General features: G+C 53.6%; 1 non-coding gene across 1 annotated transcript; it reads right to left on the bottom strand.

The window, feature by feature from the left end:
- Window positions 1-5,611: 5,611 nt before the first annotated feature.
- Window positions 5,612-5,709, bottom strand: LOC128044088 (small nucleolar RNA snoR126). Its single transcript, XR_008199064.1, has one exon. It is a non-coding gene; the product is annotated as a small nucleolar RNA snoR126 (small nucleolar RNA).
- Window positions 5,710-6,342: the final 633 nt, after the last annotated feature.

The raw sequence follows: 6,342 nt of genomic DNA, 5'->3' as shown, positions 1-6,342 counted from the left end.
GGGTCCCTCTCATTCCTGCACCCAGGCCTAGTGGGACCTGGGTCTACAGGTGAGGCCTAGGCTGCTGACAACAGGCCCCCAACTCCAGCCCAGGGTGGAGCTGAACCATTCAGCTACTTGTGAGGCCTCAGCAGGGAGGGGCATTCCCATGAGAGACTCTAAGGCAGAGACAGGCAGGGCCCACAGCCTCAGAGCATAACTCCCTTCCCCTCTACGCTATTACCCCTGCCCCACTCCGACCCCCACCCATTCTAACAAAACCTTCTTCCCTTCACACTCTCACAGCCCAGGGACTTGCACCCTCCAAGAGGAGATCAGTCCTGAATATTCACCGGAGGAACTTAGGCTAAGTCTGAAGCTTTGGTCACCTGATGTGAGGAACTGACTCGTTGGAAAAGACCCTGATGCTGGGAAAGATTGAAGGCAGGAGGAGAAGGGGACGACAGAGGATGAGATGGTTGGATGGCATCACCGACTTGATAGACATGAGTTTGAGTCAACTCTGGGAGTTGGTGATGGGCAGGGAAGCCTGGCGTGCTGCAGTCCATGGGGTCACAAAGAGTCAGACACGACTTAGCAACTGAACAACAGCAAGAAGGACCACAGGGCAATGCTTAACCCAGAGCAATGGCCCCTTATGGCAGATTTACAGGCAAAGGACAGGAGAGTCCAGGCTGGAGGGAGGAGGGGAGCGCAGGGAAAGCAGGCGGGGGAGTGGGAGGGAGGCTGCTGCCTCTGCTCATTTTTTATTAAAGATCTGCTTCAAGGTCAGCCCTGCCTGTCTGCCTCAAGGGACTCCTCAATTTCCCAGGCTCTGCGGAGAGAATGAGAGAGTGACGTGCTGGGAGGAGGGGCGGGAGATGGAGAGGAAGAGGCCTGTGGTGGGCCAGGCGAAGAGGCACTGAGAGAAAAAGGCACGGTGGTCCCTGAATGCAGAGAGGACCCAGCAGAGTGCTGGGCTCCAAGGGGGCGGCCATGCGACAAGGAAGGGGGCAAGGAGAGAGAGAGGACCACAGGGGGAAATGCATTTGGGGTTGGATCAGGAGAAGAGGGAACAGCTATGGTATCGGGACCCTGACGCCCAGGTTTCGTCATTTTCCAGATAAAGACAGCAGAACATCATTGGCCTGTCACCTGCATCACCAGTTCGCTGCAGCCTGTGGCCATGAGGTGATCTCCAATTAGGAAAGGCATATAACGCTCAGAGACAGGGATTGCTGGCCCCATTTTACAGATGAGAAGACTGAGGCTCAGTGAGGCTTCAGTCACTTTCCCAGATCCACAGAGCCAGTCAGCAGCACACAAGGGCTTCGGGCCTGGGTCTGACTCCAGACCCCACTCCTCCCACTGGGTCGGTCGCACCTTCCCCATCCTTTGGACTCAGCTCAGGACTCTCCCTCTGAGGGTGCTCCAGTAGCCGTGAGGCGAAAGAACAACCCAGGGGATGAGGAGGGCAAGGTCTCGGGCAGATGAGGGCCACAGCCTTGGTTCTTCAAGGAGCACAATTGTGGGTCTACCCCTAAAGGGTGTGACTCAGTAGGTTTGGCAGATTAAAGACGGCCACCACCTCCTTGTCCATCACAAGGGGCGATCTCTGTCCCCTACCTGTGGGTATGAGTGAGGCAGCACCACCACTTTATTTTTATTTATTTCTTTTTGGTCACGCTGGTTCTTCGTTGCTGCTGGAAAGCGTGGGCTTTCTCTAGTCGCAGCAAGCAGGGGCTACTCTGTAGTTGCCGTGTGGGGGCTTCTCACTGTGACAGCTTCTCTTGCGGCAGAGCACAGACTCCAGAGCATGGGCTCAGTGGTCACGGCGCACAGGCTTAGTTGCCCTGCATGCGGGTTTTTGGGGTTTTCTAGGTGGCTCAGTGGTAAAGAATCTGCCTGCCAATGCAAAACACACAGGAGATGTGGGTTTGATCCCTGGGTAGGAAAGATCCCCTGGAGTAGGAAATGGCCACCCACTCCAATATTCTTGCCTAGAAAACCTCATGGACAGAGGAGCCTGGCAGGCTACAATCCATGCAGTGGCAAAGAGTCAGATACGACTGATCATGCATGCGCCTGTGGGATCCTAGCTCCTGGACCAGTGACTGAACCCATGACCCCCTGCACGGAGAGGCAGGTTCTTAACCCCTGGACCACCAGGGAAGTCTGTGGAAGCACTGCTTTAAATGGAGTGGACTCTGTAGCTGCTTCGACTAGTAGAATATGGGGAAAGTGATGTGTCTGCTGAGCCTTGACCTGCCTTAGAAGTTCAGCTAATTCCTACTTCCTCTCTAATTTCTACTTCCTGTCTTTTGGAACACTTGCTCTCAGAGCCCTCACCCGCTGTGTAAGAAGTCTGACGACTCTGCTGGAGACACCATATGGAGAATCCTGAGATGACTCACAGAAGGAGAGGAGTCGAGCTGAGCTCAGCCCTGCCAGCCATCCCCACCAGGGCCCCAGACATGTGAATGAAGGCATTCTGGACTTTCCAGTCCACAACCCATCCATCAGCTGAAAACCACCCAGTGTCCCCATTTAATGCCTCGTGGAGCAGAAGAATCCTATAGTCAAGAACTGCCCAAATTTTTGACCCACAAGCTTGTGAAATATCGGTTGTTGTTTTGAGTCATTGTGTTTTGGAGTGTTTGTTACACAGCAGTAGATAACCATTAGAGTGGGTCTGGAGAGAGACTCTGATACCAACACATTCAACAAGCACTTAAGGTGGTTTTGATGCAGAGAGTGGAAAAAACACTTTGAGAAGTGCCAGAAGAGAGGGTGCTGACTCCTCAGTCAAGTGCCCCCAGGGGGCTCATTTACATCACCTCGTAGAGAAAGATAAATGGAAAGAGGCAAGGCAGACCCAGAGAGAAAGGGAGGACTCCACTGTTTGAGGAGTAGAGAAACAAACAAACCAAAAACTAAACTGGGAGATGGGCGTGGGGAACAGAGCAGCTTGGAAATGGATAGAAAACCAGACAACTCAACTCACTAGGCAATGATTCTTGCCTCCTCCAAGCTAGAGTGGGTGATGGGAGGTGGGCACAACACAGCCCCACCATCATGGAATTCACGTTCCAGACGCAGCTTGGCACCGGGAGAGGGTATCAGAGACGGCAGAGGAAGAGAGAAAGTGTTAGTGACTCAATCATGTCCGACTGCTTGCAACCCCAGGGATTGTAGCCCGCTAGGCTTCTCTGTGCGTGGAGTTCTTCAGCAAGGTTACTGGAGTGGGTAGCCATTCCCTTCTCCGGAGGATCTTCCCAACCCATGTACCGAACCTGGGTCTCCTGCATTGCAGGTGGATTCTTTACCTTCTGAACCACCAGGGAACCATAAGAGAGAAAGGGCAGGGCCAATTTTGAGGTCAAAGCCACTGTACGTCATTCTCTGGGCTTCGGAACTTTGGTGAATGAAACACCACAGCCTGGCCCAGCCTAGCCTCTCACTTCAGGGTCTTTCCTGCTATGGAAAACAGTATGGTGTTTCCTCCAAAAATTAAACAGAGAATTACCACATAATCCAATAATTCCATCTAGGTATTAACCCAAAGAATTGGAAGCAGGGACTCAGCCATGTGTGCAACCATGCTGATTGCAGCATTATTTACAAGAGCCAAAAAGTGGCGACAACCCAGAAGTCCACTGATGCTATGACATGGAGGAAACTTGAGGACATTCTGCTGAGTGAAATAAGGCAGTCACAAAAAGACAAACACTATGATTCCACTGACATGAGGTCCCCAGAGCTGTCAAATTCGCAGAGACAGAGAGTAGAATGATAGGTACCAGGGGAGTTTGACAGGTAGAGTTTCAGCTTGGGTTTGGACGATGGTTGTACAACAATGTGAATATACTTGACACCATTGAATTGTAAACACTTAGAATGGCCAATTGATGTCATGAATATTTTACCACAATAAACTTTTTAAAAGGAGAATAAGAATGATAGTACAGGACTGGGAGATGCTATTTTATGAGGTTCATTGGAAGGGTTCATTGACTGAGTGCTAGCCAAGCAAAGATGTATGTTTCAGGGGAGAGTGAGCGGGGAGAAAACAGGCACTAGCCGGTGTCCAGGACCCAGGCTTGGGCCAGGCAGACACCCTGGGGGTGAAGAAAAGCTACAGTTCAAGGAAGCAGAAGGTCTGCAGGGAGAAGGGGGAATTGGAAAGCTCAAAGACTCACAGGGTTCTGACTTAGAGACTGGAATTAAGACGGAAGGTGATGGGCCAGGGACCCAGAATGAAGTCACCAGCACTTCCAAAAGTTTAATGGAAGAGGGGCTGATGAAGGGACTAAACACAGAGATGGCGTTGGGGATAGGAGAATGGACCAGTGAGGGACAGAGAAGCACCCAGCGACTTATCACAGCAGGAGCCATTAGCACCTCCAGCTCTTAAGTGCCACCGGGAGGAAACTTAATGCCAGAGCTTGCCAAGGAATGGAGCAGTGGATGTGGGGACACTGGACCAGAGCTGGAGAGGAACTGGGCAGGGGAATAAACACCTAACCTCTCTCCTACCCGCCCTTCGTTCTGCTGGTGATGCGTCCCCTCGGATGAACCCAATCGGTAGCCAAGAACAAGGGAACCTGGGTAATCAATCTGTAGAGGTCAGCCTCCCAAGACCCAGAAGAGGGCAGAGAAGGAGGAGCACGGACCAGAGGGGCAAGCAGAGGAAAACCAGCGCAGATGGTGATGCCATTGGCTGAAATAAGTAACACAAGGGAAGGAGCTCCTTTTGGAAAATTGGCAGGCTGGGAGGGAAACCAAGATAGAGGTCTATTCCTCTGAACTGGGAATACAAGGGGTGAGGGGGCGACCGGGGCTAAGAGGCTGCCTAGGTCTCCAGGCCTCCCTAATCCCAGGTCTGGTAGACGAGAGGGCCCAAGGCGGCTGGGGAGGCCTGCTTGCAGGTCCCTCTGCCCTTCTTCACCAAAGTGGTTCCCACTGTGAATCCAGGGAGCGGGGGCTGCAGAGGCAGATGAGGGGAAGGCAGGAAGAGGGCTGCCCAGCTTGGAGCTGTGTGTTCCCAGGCACTAGCCCCAAACAGAGTTGAAGCTGGGGCTGGTCAGGAGCCGAATCAGTGCAGTGACGTTTCAAAATACCAATGTGACTTCAGTTAAGGCACGGGCTTCACGCCGGGAGGGCGCTGCCCGCCCTGCTCCTCCTATGGCTTCCTTTACCCTCGCCCCTCCACACACCCAGCCGTGGCTCCCCAGGCAAGGGGCCCCCTCCTAGCCCTGATCTGCCCACTCCCGGCTCTGCCTTGGGAGTCCTGGCCAGGCAAAAGGGGGCAGCCCCCTCCCAGGCAGGGGGAGCAAACGCACTGGTACTAGGCCAGCTCAAGGCCCCAGCCTATGAAATATTCACGCAGCCAGAAGGCAAGAGACCAGCAGAGGACTCGCCCCTGGGGCTATGGGGCGGCAGTAATGGCAGCAGCAGCTGTAGCCCGCCCCTCTCCCCCACCCCCAAGCTTTGTTCTGCAGACCCAGTGGGCCTGCAGTGCCCGGACCCCAACCACTCACACACAGACCCCAACATACACTCCAAAGACATACCATAGGTGAAGAAACCTGGGGGAAAGGAGAGGGGAGGGGAGGAGGGTACAGGCGGAATATAGAAACAGACACACACACACAAACCCGTGCAGATTCACAACAAACATTTACTCAGATGACTCTCAGTGTCGTGAAAAGGTGTTCTTCTTCTTCTTCTTTTTTAATATTTATTAAATTTTGGCTGCATCAGGTTTTACCTGCAGCATGATGATCTTCCACTGTGGCCCACGGGCCTCTAGGTGCAGCACAGGGCTTTGTTGCCCCAGGGCATGTAGGATCTTAGTTCCCTGACCAGGGATCAAACTCGGGTCCCACACACTGCCAGGTGGATTCTTAACCCCTCGACCAGCAGAGAAGTCCCGCAAAGGGCCTTCTTATAATCTGCACCCCAGGTGCCACCCTTGCCTCGCCCCGTCCCTCCGCAGCCTCCACCCTGCTCTGGGACTTCAGCCCTACCTCCTTAGACAGCACAGGGTCACTGCTCGTGGCTCCAAGCAAAAACTTTGTCCTTCCTGGCCTCCTCCCACGACAGAAAGTTCTCTGTGCTTCCAATGCTTCTTGCAGAGCCCGCCCCACCCCTGAGTTCCCTCCACTCAGCTGGCTCACTGTCCAGCCAAGGAAACGCAGGCGGAAGCTGCAGGATAACAGGCTTCCAAGGTCAAGAAGAGAGTAACCAAAGGGGGACTTGAACTCAGGACTCCAGACAGCCAACGCAGCACTAGGGAAGGTCCAGAGATTCCGTTCTCAAAAACCTCCCTCCTTTGGGATGTCTCCCACCACCCCGCCTGGC

The sequence above is a fragment of the Budorcas taxicolor genome, chromosome 2 (assembly GCF_023091745.1).
Source record: "Budorcas taxicolor isolate Tak-1 chromosome 2, Takin1.1, whole genome shotgun sequence".
Classification (NCBI taxonomy): Eukaryota; Metazoa; Chordata; class Mammalia; order Artiodactyla; family Bovidae; genus Budorcas; species Budorcas taxicolor.
This window is presented reverse-complemented; position numbering and strand designations above follow the sequence as displayed.